Source organism: Mangifera indica, chromosome 15 (genome assembly GCF_011075055.1).
Source record: "Mangifera indica cultivar Alphonso chromosome 15, CATAS_Mindica_2.1, whole genome shotgun sequence".
NCBI classification, from domain to species: domain Eukaryota; kingdom Viridiplantae; phylum Streptophyta; class Magnoliopsida; order Sapindales; family Anacardiaceae; genus Mangifera; species Mangifera indica.
This window is the reverse complement of record NC_058151.1, coordinates 6381299-6401404: the sequence shown is the minus strand read 5'-3', so window position 1 is coordinate 6401404 and position 20106 is coordinate 6381299.

Sequence of the window (20106 nt, the reverse complement as noted above, 5' to 3'; positions counted from 1 at the left end):
CTAGTTGATCTAAAGTAGAACTATCTTTCACTGGAATAAAATATGTCAATTTAGTCAATCTATCTACAATCACCCATAGTGCATTACAACCTTTTTGTACTCGAGGTAGGCTAATGATGAAATCCATTGAAATACCTTCCTACTTTCATTTAGGAATACTAAATGGGTGGAACAAACCCAAAGGTCTCTGATGCTCGGCCTTGATCTATTGACATGCCAAACACTTGGCTATATAGTCACCACTATCTTTCTCTATACTTACCACCAATAAGTTTTCTTTAAATCCTTATACATCTTTACTCTCCTAAGGTGGTCAATGTAAAGTGTATCATGTGCTTTACTTAAGATTTTCTATCTCAATTCTAGATCTTAGGGAATACATACCTTGTTTCTGAACCTGAGCATTCCATCAATCATTTGAAACTTAGTTGTTTGCCCTCACATATCTTTTGACTCATTTTTTGGCACCATAAATTTTTTACTTGCTTCTTTCTTTTTTCATTGAGGAGATTAGGTTGCTTTCCAATCTTACTACCCGACTCCCTATCACCTCAATATATTCCCTCTAAAACTCTTCCTGTAACTCTATCTAAGTGGTGAGATAAGCTATGGCAATTTTTCTACTCAAGGCATCGGTTGCCACATTTGTTTTACCCGACTGATATTTAATGTCACAGTCATAATCTTTGACTAGCACTAACCATCTACTTTGTCGTATATTTAAATCTTTTTTAGTGAAAATATTTTAGACTTTTATGGTCGGTATAGATGTTTCATTTAACTCCATATAAAAAATGCCTCCAGATTTTTATAGCAAAAACCACTGCCGCTAATTCTAAATCATGGGTAAGGTAACATGTTTCATAATTTTTTAACTATCGAAAGGCATACGCTATCACCTTACCTTTCTACATTAGCATAGCTCTCAAGCTATTATGCAAGGCATCACAATAAATATCATAGTCTATACCCTCATCTAGTAATATTAAGATAGAAGTTGTAGTTAACCATCTTTTTAGCTTTTGGAAACTTTTTTTCGCAAGTATTACTCCATAGAAAAGGAGTTCCTTGTTTGGTAAGAGCTGTAAGTGGCCTCGCTAACCAAGCAAAACCCTGTGCATATCTCTTGTAATAGTCGACTAACCCTCAAAACTTCTGATCTCTTTTACCGTCTTTGGCCTTGCCCATTCAAGTATTGTTTCCACTTTATTAGGGTCCACAACTATACCTTTCTTAGTAACCACGTGTCCTGAAAATGCTACTCAGTCCAATCAGAATTCACACTTAAAGAATTTGGCATACAATTTCTTTTCTCTCAATCTTTGTAGCATAAATCTCAAGTGTTTAGTATGTTCTTCTTCTGATCTAGAATATATCAAGATATCATCAATAAATATCACTAAGAATTTGTCAAGTCAATCATGAAATACTCGATTTATTAAATCCATAAAGATTGTTGGGGTATTAGTCAATCCATAAGGTATCACCACAAACTTATAGTGCTCATAGCTAGTTTGAAAAGTTGTCTTCAGAATATCTTACTTTACAATCCTCACTTGGTGATAACCTGACCTCAAGTCAATCTTGGAAAACACAAAAGCTACCCTCAGTTGATAAAATAAATCATCAATTCGAGGTAATAGGCATTTATTCTTCATTGTTAATTTATTTAACTTCTTGTAATCTATACACATACAGAGCGACCCATCATTCTTTTTAACAAATAGTATGAGTGCTCCCCAATGAGAGTCGTTGGGTCAAATAAAACCCTTATCTAAAAGTTGTTGTAACTGTTTCTTTAATTCTTGTAATTCAGTTGGAGCCATTTGGTAAGAGGCCTTTGAAATTAGGGCTAAGCCAGGTTCTAACTCTATACTGAACTCCAGCTCTCTCTTTAGAGGTAAACCTGGTAGCTCATCAGGAAAAACATCTAGGAAATCTCATATTATTGGTACATCCTAAACACCCAATTTTTTAATATCATGTTCATGTACCATATGAGCTAAATATTCGGTACACCCAATTTCAACAATTTTTGCATCTTTGCACTGCTAATCATCATACTAAGTTGATGACCCTCTTTGAAGCTGAAGTGGTCCCCACTATTGAGTTGGAATCGAGCTTTTTTCTTTTGCCACAATCAGTTTTGACTCTATATCTTTCTAAAAAATTCATGCCCAAGATAATATCAAAATCGGACATATCAAAGATAATTAAGTCTGCCTCTAACTCTCTCTCATGTATCACTACCCTCTAGTCCTTTAACATCTTATTAGTAATCACACTCCCACCATCCCGCATCTCAACTCTAATGGAATGGGTAGATCTAACAGTCAGTAAAACTACCCTTTTAATAACCCCCAGTGCAATAGAGGAGTGTGTAACTTTTAAATCAACTAATGTATGCAATGAAACATAGTGTAATAAGAGCTTACTAGTAATAGTAGATGGGCTAGCCTCTGTCTAACTATGGGTAACTGCATAGACTCATGCATTAGTACCTCTCCCTAGTTACACTGGTAGAATTGGGATTTATTATGGCTGTATCAGGACTAACACCTCAGTACTCTGGCAATCCTTTGTTATATGCCCTAGTTGTCGACACCTATACCAACATTCCTTACTATGACGTCTCCCACAAATCTGACACTAGGGAATATTTTCTTTTCTAGGCTTCTTGTCACTCTTCCCACCTTTTCTATTTGTTTTTTACTGGAATTATCTTTTTCAGATGTTGTTTATGAAACTGGAGCCAATTGAACTACCCCATGATGTTATAGCAAGTGTTGAAACAGTCAATGAAACATGTAGAGCTAATCGACTTGGCATCACTATCTGGGGTATTGTTATTGACTGAGGTGTTGTCATGGAGGGTGCATTATTAGGTAGCTCATTAACATATACCTCCAACTTCAATACTCTCTCCAATGCCTCTTCATAAATTTGAGGAGGTTGTGGTCCAGCTAGCATATGTAAGGCTATCTTTGGTCTAAGGCCCTAAAGAAATTTGTCTAGTCGAAGACTAGGTGTACTTACCATACCTGAAGTAAAACTAGATAGGACTTCAAAACAGGTAGAATAATCCTTTACTAAACCCTCTCCTTACTATAAAGAAATGAACTCCTGAACTTTGACTACTACCATATCAACTGTTTTGTATTAAACCCCAAATGCCCTTTTGAAGTCTTGCTAAGTCATCAGATCGACATTTTTGGTTTTTTTAACTAGATCCCACCATACGTGGCTCTCTCTCTTCATCAAGAAACTAACATACCGAACTTTTTTTCTATCAATCATAAGAAACAAATCTATAGTACTTTCCACATGTTTGATCCACTCATCAACCACCAGATGATCTTTAGTACCTTTAAATTTAAGAGGGGTATGCTGATTAGGTAAGGAATAAATGGGCTCAGGCCACCTCTGAGCTCCAACTTCTCATTTCCTTTTATTCTTCATTTCATTTCTAATTGCTTCTATGACCTCTTCACTAATCTTACTTTTAATCTCATCTCGGATTGCATCTCTGACTATATTTTCAGGTATGGGTCTATTTTGACTCTTGGTCAACATCTAACTGACTATATCTCTGATTTCTACTAGCCTAAATCTTGAACCACCTGATAGGGTAAGGTTAGACGACTCTCCTATCTCTCTTTGAATACCTTTTCCATGACTCTATCCTCGTCTTGTGGTACTCCTCATCTAATAACTACATCAGGATTTTATCATTCTACTATTGGATTACAGGCAAAGAAAACAAGTTACTGTAGTCTATTCTCAAGAGCTGATCTATGAGACATGAGGGGCACCTCTGCAATACCATAAAGCAAAACTATATATTATATTATATTATATTATATTATATCTACCTTTAAGTGCCCAAAATTGCATTCTGGTACCAAAAAAGTAACCTCTCCTAACCAATAGGTGTGTTACAGAAAAACAGCAAGAGTTCCCTTATTTTAGAGGGCCCGAGGAATTTTTTATTATGCTCTGTAGCACTTCTAATTAGCAATTCACACAAAATAGTCCTACCAACCAACTGGATTTTCACCAAATCAATCACAATTAATGGAATAAATAAATCATAGTCACTATCAAAAAAATTACCACCCACAGGAACCTTATAACCAATTCCAACAATTAACACAATATATATATATATATATATATATATATATATATATATATATACTAACCATTATATAGATGTACATGCACATTAATACAACAACCACATATATACATATAGGAACCAAAATATATACATATTCACCAATATCTAAATCAAGTATATATATGTGCATATATTCACATATATACCTAAAACATATAAATTAACAAAAATATGACATCTTTCTCCCTCAGTCTTATGTCTCACTAGTGCTCCCTAGGAACCTTTGTTGTAGCTCTTTACTTGTAAAAATATTAAATTAAATAGAGTGAGCGACTATGGCTTAGTAAGAAAATCATACTAAATACTCAAAGCATTTCATAATAGTATTAATCTCTTCCATACTCAACATGTCTGGGCTATTCACATACAAGATAATTTACACGGAACATACATTAACCACATCTCATAATTCTCTTCATTCATATATTTATTCATTTTCTTACTATACAAGTACGATTCTCACGTTATGATTTATGCATGTATGAGTGTCATGACTTTTCTATTTTATCATCATACATCTTGCTTAACTGCTAATCAACCACATAAGCTTGCATGCCTGATTCTAATGCAAATGACTTTCATAAAATATTTGCTAATTCTTTTTTTTTTGTTTATCAAATATTTTCATTGACCGATCTAGACTACATATGATAGTACATGCAGTCACCATACGAGGTGCAATCCTCTCTTACACGCATATTTCACTATTTTTCTTTGTTATCCATATAGTACAACTGACATTTTTTTCATGTCCACATAGTATAGCTGATATTTTTCTTTGTTGTCTATATAGTACAGCTCGTGTGTAAAGATTTTAAGCATGTTTTTTGCTTTTCTGTATCATGTGAGTCATTATAAAACTAAAAAAAAAACACTTGTTTTCTATTTTCTGAAAACATGCATGACTTAGGAAACGTTTTTCCTTTTTTTTATTTTACTGAAAACATGCATATGCTATCATTCCTTATATAACCATATATGAAATATACATATTCATTGTTTTTTTCTCATTCTTTTCAGTCTTTACCAAACATCATTTTATTTTCTCGTGCTTTATATATACCTCATGCATCAAATTGATTTCAAAATATACAATATAAACTTAATATAAGGGTTATTACATATATCACACACATAATTAAGCAAAAATTAACTTACAACACATAAAATGACACTTTTACCCTTATGGCCGAAAATTACATGCCTACTCGTAGTGCAAATTCTTCCATCAATTTATCATTTCTCACATACTAAATGCACAAAATCAACTAAGCTAACCCTAAGAATAAAAAATGTCTAAAATACCCTTATGGCCAAAAATTACATCATAAGTCCTAATAAATTTCTTTATTCTTTTAAGCATAAATCACCTTAATTATATACCCTACACACTTATACAAGTAAAGGTTATTTGAATAACCTAACTCAAATTACTTCAAGTATGTAAACTATGAAATTCTTGCCTTTTCTTTGCTAATTAAGTGATTTAAGTCTATCCTCCTTCTTTTCTTCTTCCTAGCAATCTTAATCAAACAAAAACATAATCATCCATCAAAACTCTAAACTTTACATCTCTTAAAAATTAAACTTCTTATCTTAGAACTTACCAGAATTGATAGATCTACACTTTTTATAACTAGAAACTCTGAAAATTAGATGATTTAGCTAGGTTTTGAATTTTTGTTTGAAGAAAAACTTTAGTGAAGTTATGGAGGATTCTTGGCCAAGGAAGAAGAAAATGAATAGTTTTGTTGTTTTATAAGCATTTTGGACTAATTTACCTTTAGTATTCTCCAAAAATGACTTTTATTCTTAACCAATTACCAAAAACCCTTAGCACCATTATATAATTTCAAGTGTGCCATTCAATTTACATTCACACTTTATCTCTTAAATCCTTCTAAAATAACCATTTTACCCCCTCTTTAAACATATATGACCTTCTTCCTCGTATAGTATTTTCTATATGCACAAGGTTGTACCTTATCAACACAGGTATGTACCTTCTAATAAAATTAACGCGCTTTCCATTTTTATACTCATCTCAATAATACTACATAAGGGTATTCTAGTTATTTTACCTCATACACAATTGTGTTAAAGCTATACAAAAGTAAATCCCATGCCTCAGTTGACTGTTTAATTGTTAACAGTGTTCAATGACCACCAAACTACTGGAAAACTCTACTGAAAAATTGGTGTTTATGTACATGGATGTGTGTCCCATACCACATGGCCATATGCCATAAAACAAATCAGGAAAGCCTAAATTTGATCCCTAGTTTGTTTCTAAGCATTCTATCACTGCCTATTCAATTCTTTGGCATGGAAACATGTTTTAGGCATTAATATAACCCAACTTAAACACAAATGAATGCTAAGAAATCATTAATCAACAAACTCACTTAATACCAAACCCAAACTATTAAACTCCAAAAAGCATATATACTTATACTTATCCTTTCACCCAATCTCACCGTACCATACAATATTTCCAATAATTTAGACACACATCACATATAACATACATCAAGAATGGATTCATTATCACTATATCATATATTAATACATATATGAATCAACATCTCAAATTATATATATTCACAATAGCATAGCAAAACCATTCATAATTACCACAATATTATCGCATAAAAGCATCCAATTAATAAAGACATATCTTAATTCAGTGCTCCATAATACTCAAAGAAAGGGGTAAAAGAATCCCTACTTACCTTAAATTTGTGGTAACTTAAGCACAAACAAGTTTCCTTCTCTCTAACTTTTCTGTCACTATGTCATCAAAAAACAATTCCTGGAGTTGCCATAAGATAGTTGGTCAATGAGCTTCAATACTCGTTTCTCTCTCTATGATTGTGTGTTTAAAGATAGGAATAAAAATCCTTAAAACACAACCATCATGCCTTTTTTTAAGTTGAAACTGCGCAATGTTATACACTAGCGTTTATCCACTATGCACGATTGTGTATCACTTCATTTAAATTTCACTTGAAAATCACCTTATTCAGTTGATGTGGCAGTGACGTACAAGCGTGGCCTTCAAGTAGACGAGTGTGTGTCCCCTAAACTTCATACTTTAACATATAATTTACTTTAAACCATTCACACATCAATCACCTTCATGCACAAAGACTATTTTTTCTCGAGACATACTTATGGGTGTTATGGATTATCTATTACACAACTGATTACATAATTAGGCATGCAACAACAACATTTTCATAGCAAAAAACTAAGAGAATCAGAGTGAAATCACAAAATTTTTGTCGAAAAACTTTTCAAGTATGAAACAAAAAAATGTAAACAAAATGCATAATACTAACTTATAAAGCCATTTCTTCTTGATTACATGAAGATTACAAAGATTTTGGTAGTCAAAATCATTAGAACTAATTTTGTTTGATAGAACAGTATACGTGAGTGCATGAAAATTATATGCATGCGTGAGCTCTCCTTTCTACAAAATTAGGTATAAAATTGGTTATGCAAGTACTATTTGGCTAGAAATGTATAATGAAAAAAAAAAAAAAAACTCTCTGAAAAGGTATATGTGGGTAAAAAAAATCGTTATTTTAATTAATTTCCTATTAAAATATCCTCATATTGGTGAGATCATTTATAGTGCATTAGCTAACATATTTAATGAAAATAATATAAATAAATATATTTTTTTTTTACTACATTTGATGATACAAAATCCAATGATAATGATATCAAATTAATGATAAAACATTTAAGTTTACTATTTGATAAAAAACTATTTTATATTAGATGTGTTTATCATATAGTGAATTTGATAGCATAAGAAAGAATGACGTCAAGAAAATATCAAATAAGAGCAACTAGATATGTTATCACTAATATTTCATTATCCCCATAACATGTGTAAGCAAATAAGATTAAAAAAGAAAAATTAAAAACTGATATTAAAGTTAGATAGAACTCAACATATTTAATATTAAAATCTTGTGAATGATATGAACAACAATAACACAATTTTTAATGCACAACCAAAAAATTCTGAAAATCCTATTTTTTTTATTGAATATGATTGGGACATTGTCGAAACTTTAATAAATATGTTAGAACCCTTAGAAACTACTATTGATTAATGTTCTAGAGTTTATTATTCAACAGCTTGTTTGATTTTATATTGTACAATGAACATTAGTTTTATTTTTAAAGACCATAAAATTCATAATATTTTTGGAGGCATTGCTTTGCAACCCTAATGGAAGAAAACTTTTTAAAATATTTGAAAGAAACTTTTTTACTGTTTGATGTTATCGTATTATATCCCAAGGCAAAATTATTAAAAATTGAAATTTTATTACAAGTTATAAGTGATAATATTTTAGAGCCTTTAGCTTTCAAAATAGATTATGTTAAAGAATTTTTGGTTGAAGTGTATTTTATTTATGAACCTAAATATGAAAACACTACATACAGTCTAAGCTCACTCAAATGAAAGTCATTTTCTTCTGAATCAACATAGAGAGAAATTGGTGAAAAATAAATATGTAAATCATATTTAAAACTATAATAGTAATTCAGTAATAAAGTTACCAATTCGATCAAACAACCAATCTTTAGGGCAAACAAGTGTTTCAACTTCATTAGGTTGGTTTCAAGTACCAATTTTCAATGGTAGTGTTACTAATAATAATAATAATAATTCAATAGTAGTATTATCAATTTTTAGGTTAGTTCAAGTCAATTCGGTTGGCTTTGTATCAACCCTAGCACAATCTAATTTTTTAGGATCAGTTTAAACTAACTTGAACTATTTTTCACGTAAAAGAACATAACTTTAACTCTATTTTTTCGTGTTGAGTTAATAGGTCGTGTCAAATTTTGTCAGGTCTTTTGAAAAGTCACATTGGTAAATTAATGCTAGTTATGTTGCTTTTAAATTTCAATTTTAATATAAGGGAAAATTTTGTCATTATACTAAAAGGGTAATTTAGTAATTTAAATTTAATTACACAATTAAACAATCTAAATGAATACTATAAACTATATTAATTAATGAGGGTATTTTGGTCATTATACTAAAGAGATAAATTAGTAATTTAAACCTAAACTAATAGAATTGGATGACAGGTGATATTTTGAATTTCTGAAATTTAATGGATGAACTTTGTCAATGAACTGAACCCTGCTTGAGAATAAGTCATTTGGCCTTTAAATTAATATCTCATTAATCAAAATAAATAAAAGTTTTAAGGTCAAAGGATTATTTCCCCCCTAAGGTTTGCTAAAATAACACATTTTCATCCTTTAAGTTTTAGAAAATTAGATTCTCATATAGGGTTTTCAGATAATCAATAATTGGTAGCACAACGGAATTTAAAATTTAAAAATCAAACAATCCTAAAAACCCTCTAGCCAAGATACCTCTTTTAAACATATGTCATGAATATGCAAAAGCACTCATAAAGTGTTTTAGGTTTATACCTACATTGATGGCTAATTCAAAACTTCATGTGGCTAAACAAAATGTGTTATCCAACCCCCACAAGGCAATGTATTGGTATCCACGTGGAGCATGAACATAAACAAAGGAAATTCAGGCAAAGAGGTTACTAGGGCTCTCAATTAGAATTACTATTCAGGATAGGGGAGAGAATGAACTAATGGCTAGGGCTTTTTGTGTTTGTTTATCTATATATTTATGCAAAAAATATGACTTTTTATATATGTGCAGCTTTTCAAGCAAGGCTAAAATTCCAAATGTGCATGACACCTTCAACACACATGCATGATTGGTATGTAAAATTCATAGTCAACATTCTTAAAGCCACATGGCTGGCACACATATATGTACTAGCCAACATGGTCAAGCCTTGCACAGTTAGCACACAATATGTGCCTCTCACATGGCTAAGCCTTAATAGTTGGCACACAAATGTGTGTCGACAAGTATGGCCACACACTTACACGATTGGCATACATATATATGCCAACCAACAAGTTTTATTGCATGGTATTGATCGATATCATGCATTTACATGGTTAGTACCATCTTACCAAGTGCACAGTTGCAACTTAGTCAACTTATGGTCAAATTGCGTCCTTTCAACCTATTGGGCAAACCTAGTCTATTCATGATCTCTTTTAGTCTTGAACACCAAGAATGTCAACATATAATTCACTCTTCTGAGTTTGATTCAACTTCTTTATACGTATAACCCATAAGCTCTCTATTAAGTTATAATGTTAGGAATTAGGCTGAACACAAACATAGACCAAGATTGGTCTCTAGTAAAGCATCATGGCCATTCGAACGATAGAGTGCTAAGGGACATCTCTTAAGCTTTCACAACATCACAGTTATGTCCAATTCAATTATTTTATCAATCAATATCTTTTTAGGCTAAGACATATAAATGTGTTTATCTCAGTGATTCCTTGGTATGAATTAATACATATCAATGATTAACATGGATTACACTACAGATTCATCCTAATGTGGCTATAGATTCAAACAGTCATAGATGTCATTCAGTATTCTCATGTAAGATATATTTCCCTCTGTTCATGAGTGATGAATTTTTTATCAATCAACTATAACCTCCATGTATCTTACAATATGGACAATTACTATCTTTATAGTTATCCCAATTATGACAACATATTAGATAATGTCAAATCATACCAATCCTTACACAAGATAGTTTGACGATCTTAAGTCAAAGGATCACATGCACCTACAGTGTTTAGAGGATTTATTTTATAGATACTAAACAATCATCTATATGGATATCCTTTGGTTAGATTAGTCTAATGAACACGTCTATAAAGTGAACTCATGTGTTACACCAAGTTGTCCACAACAACTTTGATATGTGAGAACTGTCATCGCTTTTTGTGGGGTCATTCAATATTATGATAATCTCATCACCATTACATGTACCCCTATTTATATAATGTCAAGATTACGAATATTTATATAATGACCATTTAATGAGTATATAGGGTTATCATGATCAATCGTCTGATCCTCTTATCACAATTCTACTATTCTAAGGGTATATTATTCATACAATCAACATATGAATTGAATAACAATAAATCATTTTATTAATGATTAATATAAAATTATATTCACAAATATAAAATTCAATTGACTCTAGGGCACCTACCCTAACAATCTCTTATTTGCATTATAACCAATTGGTCATATATCTAATACCTAGCTTAACTACATGTCGATCATGTTTCTACTACAACAAAGGTTTTGTGAGTAAGTTAACTAAATTATCATCTATATCAGTCCTTGTTATCTTTATGTCACCTCATTGTACAATCTCTCAGATCAGGTGATATCGTCTAAATTGTGTAATTTGCCTAATGAGACAATGGCTCATTTGCCTAAATAGTCACTCAATTGTTAATTGTAATGAAGCTCAATCAACTCAACAATACTTGGAAGTACTCCAAGTTTAATCACAAACTTTTTAATCTATATAGCTTCTTTTTATCATTTTTGAGAGGGCAATATACTTAGACTCTGTTATAGAATTAGCCATTGTATTTTGCTGGGAACTTTTCTAGCTAACTGCACCACTACTCAAACAAAACACAAACCATGATTGGGATTTGTAATCATCTTGATCAATTTGGAAAATAGTGTCATTATAGCCTTTTACTATGAGTTCAAATTCCCCTCTATAAACTAAGAACATATCTTTAGTCCTTCTCAGGTATTTTAAAATGTTCTTGATAGCCATCTAGTGCTTTTCACTTGAATTAGATTGATATCTACTACAAATATTCTAGGCGCATGAGACATCAATCCCTATGCATAGCATGACGTATATGATTAATCCTATAACTATGGCATATGGAATTCTACTCATTTTATCTCTATTAAATTGTGTACTAGGAAACGTATCTTTTGAAAGATATACACTAAAGGACATGGGTATAAATCTTTTCTCATATTCTTCCATATAGAATCTAGTAAAAACCTTGTCTATGTATATGTTTTGACTTAGACCTAGTATTTTATGCTCTCTATCTTGGTAAATTTTAATCCCGAGATTGTAGGTTGTTTCCACTAAGTCTTGTATAGAGAAACACTTGGATAATCAAGTTTTAACCGATTGCAAGTTTGGTATGTCATTTCCAATAATCAAGATGTCATAGACATATAAATAACTTCATCAAAACGAATATTCTAGCTTCTCGAAGTTTACTTTAGTATATAAATGGACTTTTCTAGTTTACATACTTTCTTTGCTTATCTAGCAAGAACTAAACCATTGGGTAACGCAATATAAACCCTTTCAAGAGGGCAGTCTTGACATCCATATTAAATATTTCATAGTCATAGTACACAACTATAACAAGCATAATTCTAATAGACTTAAGTATAACAACTAGCGAAATGGTTTCATCATAGTTGATGTCATACTTTTTAATGAAACCTTTGACAACTAATCGTGCTTTATAGGTATACATATTACTTTCCATATTAGTTTTTTTTTTTTGAAAACCTATTTTCACCTTACAAGTTTTACCCTTTTAGGTGCATCCACCAGAGTTCATACTTGGTTCTGGCACATAGAGTCTATTTTGAATTTTATGGTATCCAACAATTTATCAGAATTTAGACTTGAAATAACCTTCTTAAAGCTCTTAGGTTTGTCATCATTGATAACTAGTATATTACTATGCTAAGTCAAAATAAAACCAAATCTCTCTGCCATGTGACATACTCATGTAAACTCTCTCTGCCATGTGATATACTCATGTAAACTTATGTAGCTTTTGTGTACGTTGAGGTTGTTCCACTTTTAAGTAGAGGAACTTCCTCATCATGATCAACTATCTATGATGACATATTGTCCTATCTAACATTTGTGGTATCTTGTGGTTTAGAAACTTCATCGAATTCCACCCTCTTCTCACTAGTTTTCCTGAGATTAAATTCCTTTTTAAGGAACACACTAGTATGAACAACAAAGACCTTTTGTTTCTCTAGGTGGTAAAAGCAATATCTCTTAGTATGCATATTACTTTCCATAATAGTTTCCTATAGGTATGCAATATCTTCTATAGGTATGCATATTACTTTCCATATTAGTTTTTTTTTTTTTGAAAACCCATTTTCACCTTACAAGTTTTACCCTTTTAGGTGCATCACCAGAGTTCATACTTAGTTCTGGTACATAGAGTCTATTTTGAATTCTACGGTATCCAACAATTTATCAGAATTTGGACTTTAAAAAACCTCGTTGAAGCTCTTAGGTTTGTCATCATTGATAACTAGTATATTACTATGTTAAGTGAAAAGAAAACCAAATCTCTCTATCATGTGACGTATTCATGTAAACTTACATAGCTTTTGTGTACGTTAAGGTTGTTCCACTTTAAGTAAAGGAACTTCCTCATCATGATCAACCATCTATGTTGACATATCGTCCTATCTAACATTTCTGGTATCTTATGGTTTAGGAACTCTATCGAATTTTGTAACACCCGGATTTAGGTATGTCAGTGAACTTTATTTCTAAAATTACCCTTAGAGTTGATTTTATAACTTGTTTAAAGAAATTGTAAAAGAATTATAGAAAACTATTAAATGAGCAATAATTTTCAAAGAGGGTAAAATGATCATTTTATAAAGATTCAAGGGACAAAGTGGGAATTAAAATTGAATGGCACACTTGAAATTATATGGTGGTGCTAAGGGTTTTTGGTAATTGGCTAAGGATAAAATAGTAATTTATGGAAAAGGTTAAGTGCAAAATGGTCCAAAAGGCTTATAAAACATATACCCTATTCATTCTCTTCATCATTTGCCGAAAGCCCTCACCATTTTTCTAAAGCTTTCCTTCAACCAAAATTCATCCAAAAACCTAGCTAAACCACCTAATTTTCAGTGCCTCCAGTTATAAAAAGTATAGATCAATCAATTCTGATCAGTTCTAAGGTAAGAAATTTAATTTTTAAGCGATGTAAAATTTAGAGTTTTGATGGATGATTATATTTTTGGTTGATTAAGGTTGCCAGAAAGAAGAAAAGAAGGTGAATAAGCTTAAATCACCAAATTAGCAAAGAAAATGTAAGAATTTCATACTTTACATACTTGAAGTAAATTTGAGTTAGGTTATTTAAATAACATTTACTTGTATAAGTGTGTAACGTTTTAGAATTAAGGTGATTTATGCTTAAAAGGATACATAAATTTATTAGGATTGATGATGTAATGTTTGGCCATAAGGGCAAAAATGTCATTTTAGGTGATATAGGCTAATTTTGCTTAATTATATGCATGATATATGGAATAACCCTTATATTGAGCCTATATTGTATAATTGAAATTAATTTGAGGCATGATATATATATATAAATGCATGAGAAAATAATATGATGTTTGAGAAGGAATGAAAAGAATAAGGGAAAATAACGAATGAACATATTTTATATTATGGTTATACATGCATACATGAGGAATCATAGCATATGCATGATTCAGAAAAAAAATAAAGAAAGTGGAAAAACATTTTCTAAGTTATGCATGTTTTCAGAAAATGAAAAACAAGTATTTTTGGTTTTATAATGACTCATATGATACAGGAAAGCAGAAAACATACTTAAAATCCTTACACGCGAGTTGTACTGTGTGGACAACAAAGAAAATAATCGGTTGTACTATGTGGACAACCAGCTATACTGTGTGGGTAACAAAGAAAAATACTAGTTGTACTGTGTGGACAGCAAAGAAAAATATTAGTTGTACTGTGTGGACAGCAAAGAAAAAAAACAATATGCGTGTAAAAAAGAATTGTACTTTGTATGGTGACTGCAAGTACTGTCATATGTAGTCTAGACCGGTCAATGAGAAAGAGAGAGAAAAAAATTAGTAAATATTTTATGAAAGTCATTTGCATTAGAATTATGCATACAAGCCTGTGTGGCTGATAAAGAGTTAAGAAAGATGTACGATCAGAAAATAGAAATGTCATGGCACTCATACATGCATAAATCATAACGAGTGAATCATATTTATATAGTAAGGAAATGAATAAATGTGTGAAAGAAAATAATTATGATACGTGTTAAATGCGTGTTCTGTGTCAATTATTTTGTTGTAAATAGCTCAGACACGCTGAGTATAGAAGAGATTAGTATTGGTATAAAATACTTTAAGTATTGAGTATGATTTTCTTACTGAGCCATAGTCGCTCACTCCGTTTAATTTAATATTTTACAGGTAATGAAATGCAGCAAAGGTTCCCGGTGAGCACTAGTGAGACATGAGGCTAAGGGAGAAAGACACCATAATCTTGTTGATTTATATGAGACATGGGCACAACTGGAGAACAACCAAAATGTATAGTTGGCACCATATCAGGGCACGATTTGACAAACAAAAAAAAAAGTTGTCTAGCCATGCACCAAGATATAATGCCTTAAAGAGTGCCACCCAACACCTACCATGCATAATTAGGACTAGGTTGTGCATAGTAGTTTTTTTAGTCATGGTTTTTTGGATTTTCCAATGATGAAAAACCTAAAATATCTCCCAGTTTTTGACATACCTATTACCATGGTAAGGGAATATGACATGTAAACTATACTCACACTGACGACAACTAGGGTTGGATTTGAACTGAGCCCATTCTAGCTCGAGCTTAAGCTCAAGCTCTGCTCAAACGAGCTAGACCTATACGAGCTCGAGCTTAATCTACTGGCCAAATTTTTAATTAAAATTTTTGATACAAAATGACATTGTTTTGATCAATATGTATTAAAAAGAAATCGTTTTAATAACGAAAAAAGAGCCGAGCTGAATTTGAGTTGAGTTTGAACTTGGTTTTCATAAGTTTGAGCTCAACTATATATAAACCGAGTCAAGCTTGAGCTTGAGCGAGCTCTCGAGCTTGTGAAAGTCAAACTCGAACTCGACTCAAATTCAATTCAGTTCATTTTTTGTTATTAGTGTGCTCGACTCAGTTCGAATCTAGCCCTAACAATAACTCTCAAATCACACTATTAACATGACTCGAAGGTGATTTCATACAACAACATGAAACCTATGACATTCAACCAAAAATCAGACTTGCATATATCAACAAAACTCAAATAAAAATTCAAAAATCATCACGCAATAATTTAACACAGTTTACATTGTACATGATACTCAATAAATTGTGCAACAACATAATTGTAAATCATTTTAACCAATTTTAACCAGTCTTGAGTAATCCAATTATATGCAATTAACATATAAAATTAACCAAAATAAATAGCAAATATGATTTTCCATGAGAACATGCTAAATGATGGTTCTGATACCACTATAGAGTTTTCAGGGCACCGATAACTGGTAACACAACAAAATTTAAAAATCAAACAATTTTAAAAACCCCAACCAAAATACCCATTTTAATCATATATTCATGAACATACAAAAACACTCATAGGGTGTTTTAGGTTTATACTTGCATTAATGACTCCTTCAAAACTTCATTTAGACAAAGTACACTTTCTAATCCTCACAAGGTGACGCCTTGGTACTTACGCAGAGCACAAACATAAATAAAGAAAATCTAGGTGAAGAGACTGTTAGAGCTTTTGACTAGAATTACTGTTCATGATAGAAGGAGAAAGAATACAAAACAAGTGGCTAGGGTTTTTTTTGTGTCTATATGTCATATATTTATACGAAAAACATGTTTTTTTTACATATGTATAGATATTTGAGCATAGTTAAAAGTCCAAGTGCATATGACACCTTCAACACACACACATAGTTGACATGTAAAATGCACAACTACTATTGTCAAGGCCATTTGAACGGTTAGCATACATATGTGTGCTGACTGAAATGACCAAGACTTACATAGCTAGTACACAAATGTGTGCCAATCAGTATGCTTACACACTTGCATGGTTGACACACATATGTATGCTAGCCGGTAAGTTTTGTTACATGGTGTCAAAAGGCATCATGCATTTGCATGGCTGGTACTATCTCATCAAGTGCACGACAGACACTTAGTCAAGATATAGTCAAATTAGGTCCTCTCAACCTATTTGGCAAACCCAATCCATTCGCGATCATTCTTTTGGCCCTAAACACCAAGATTGTCAACAAACAATCCACACCTTTGAGTTCGATTTAAGTCCTTTATGCGTGTGACCTATAAGCTCTTTATCTAGCTAGTAGTATCTAGATTTAAGGCAAATCTAGACAAAGACCAAGATTGACCTCTAGTAATGCATCATGACCACCAGATGATAGAGTGTTAGTGGACATCTCTTAAGCTTTTACAATATCACAGTTGTGTGAAATTCAAACATTTCATCAACCAATATCTCTCGAGGCTAAGATATAGAAATGTGTCTGTCTCAGTGATTCTTCAGTATGAATTGATACAACCTCATTCCATTGTGGTCATAAATTCAAGTAGTCATAGATGTCATTCAATATTTTCAAGTGAGATACTTTTCTTGTGCTCAAGAGTGACGAATCATTTATCAATTAACTATAACTTCCACGTCTCTCATAATTGGGTCAATTCGATGAACATGTCTATAATATACACCTATGTGTTGCATCAAGTTGTCTATAACAACTTTGATATATGAGAGTTGTTGCCACTTTTAGTAAGGTCACTCAACATTATGATAATCTCATCATCATTGTATGTGCCTTTATTCATTGCAATGTCAAGATTATAGATATTTCTAGAATGACCATTTAATGAGTTCATAGAGTTCTCATGATCAATCTTATGATCCCTTTATCACAGTTCTATCATTCTAAGGGCATGTTATTCATATAATCATATAAATAAATAACATATAAATTGAATAATAATAAACCTTTTATTATTAATTAATATAAAATTATATTAACAAATGTCAAATTCAATTGGTTCTAAGGCACTTACCCTAACATTTTATCTGTCATTCACTTCCATTAGTGAATTTTGTTAAGTGAAAAAGTTAGAACATCATTTTGCATAAATTTTTTATTATTTTTTACTTTTCAAAATGACATATATTTGTGGTGAATTATAATTTTTAAAAGTGTTATAAATGTTAATAAAAATTATTACAAGTTTTTGAAAATCTGAAAAATGTGGGAGTATTTATAAATTTTAATATGTTACTCAATAATTTAAAAAAAAATAATTACATCTCATAAAACTTAATAAAACACAAAATTTTAAAATTGATTAGAATTTTAATATTTTTATGAATTTAAATAATAAAATTTTAAATTAATAAAATATTAGTAATTCTACATTTATGTTAAGTATGGATGATAGTTTTATAATTTAGATAAAATAGTGAAACAATCATTTAACATAAATGAACGATAAAATAGTGTTTGATTTTTTAAAATTTAAAATGCGGTAATTTCTCTTTTTATTAAACACCAATTTTCAGTCAAGGCATAGTTGGCGAGATGTGTCAAGTCCAACCCTAGACCTAAGTTAGACCCGCTTTTGTTCTAAATTTATTTTTGGCCAAAGGCTTATTTCTTATTGAAAGTATTCTGTTATCTTAAGTTTTCCTTTGTTAATTTTGAAAATCTCATTTATTCATTCATAGATATTTAAAATTAACAGTTTCAAGGGCAAAATCATTATTTTATCTGTAATATTAAATATAAATTAAAATTTAATCTAGTTTCCTCCTAAAACCCTAAAAACTAACCATTTTCCCCTAGAAAAAGTTTTAAAAAAATCACATTTCCCCCCTAGGGTTTAGTTTTCAATCCTTGGCTCAAAATTCGATGCCATCATCGACGACGAAGCTTCCCTAACATATCAGCATGCTTGAACGGTCTTTCTCCCTTCCTCTAGAACGTTAGTGGCCACAAATCTAGCCTAGAAAGGTTTTTGTTTAGGAAGATAGTCATTTTCCCAGAAGAAGATGTCATTGTCTTCCTAGACGAAGATGAGGTTTTCGTCTTCATCTAGGAAGACAAAGAGTTTTGTCTCTCGAGAAGCTCTTTGTCTTTTCAGACTAGATTTACGACCGTCAACATTTTAGAGGAGGGGAGAGAGACTGTCGGAGCATGATGATGCATCGGAGAAGCTTCGTCATTGGCAATGGTGTTAGATTTGGTCCAAGGATTGAAAACTAAACCCTGGGGGGAAATGCTATTTTTTAAAACTTGGCTTAGGGGGGAAACAGTTAGTTTTTAGGGGTTAAGAAAAAAAAGAGATAAAATTTTGAAAGATTAAGGTTCTATTAATTTTAACCGTCAATGGGTGGGTAAATGAAATTTTCAAAATTAACAGATAGAAACTTTAGATAATAACATACTTTAAGGGGGAATAGGTCCTTTGGCCTTTTTTTTTATACAATCAATGTTGATGAATCATAACGACAGATTTGGTCTTCCATTTCAAATACTTTGTGCACCCTAATAATTTGAAATTGATAATTTCAATCTTTAAAAGTATTTATTGAAAAGTCAAATGACTAATTTTCACTCAAAGTTTGATGTAAATCTAATTTTTTATTTATTAATTATAAAAAATCTAAATATTCATTAATTTATTAAATTTTATTGTTATTATTAGAGTGAAATTACCATTTACTAAAATATTTAAAAAACATAAAATAATATCATATTTTCCTTTCTATAGTTAAAAATCTAATAAATTTCTCCTATCCAAAGTTTGAAGAATAAATATTTTTTTCTAGGGTTTTTCCAACTACCACTACAGGTGGTTAGAGACTACAATGGTGGTGTTCTTCCTCTCTCTCGACTTCTCTTTCAGTCCTACTCCATTTTCACCTTTATAGATCGAAGAAACTAGTCGACGAAGACAACGTGATGTCATCTTCTGAGATACGATAATGATGCATTATCTTCGTTTCTTTGTCTATGATGAAGACAAATTGTGTCTTCATTTGGAGATGAAAAACAA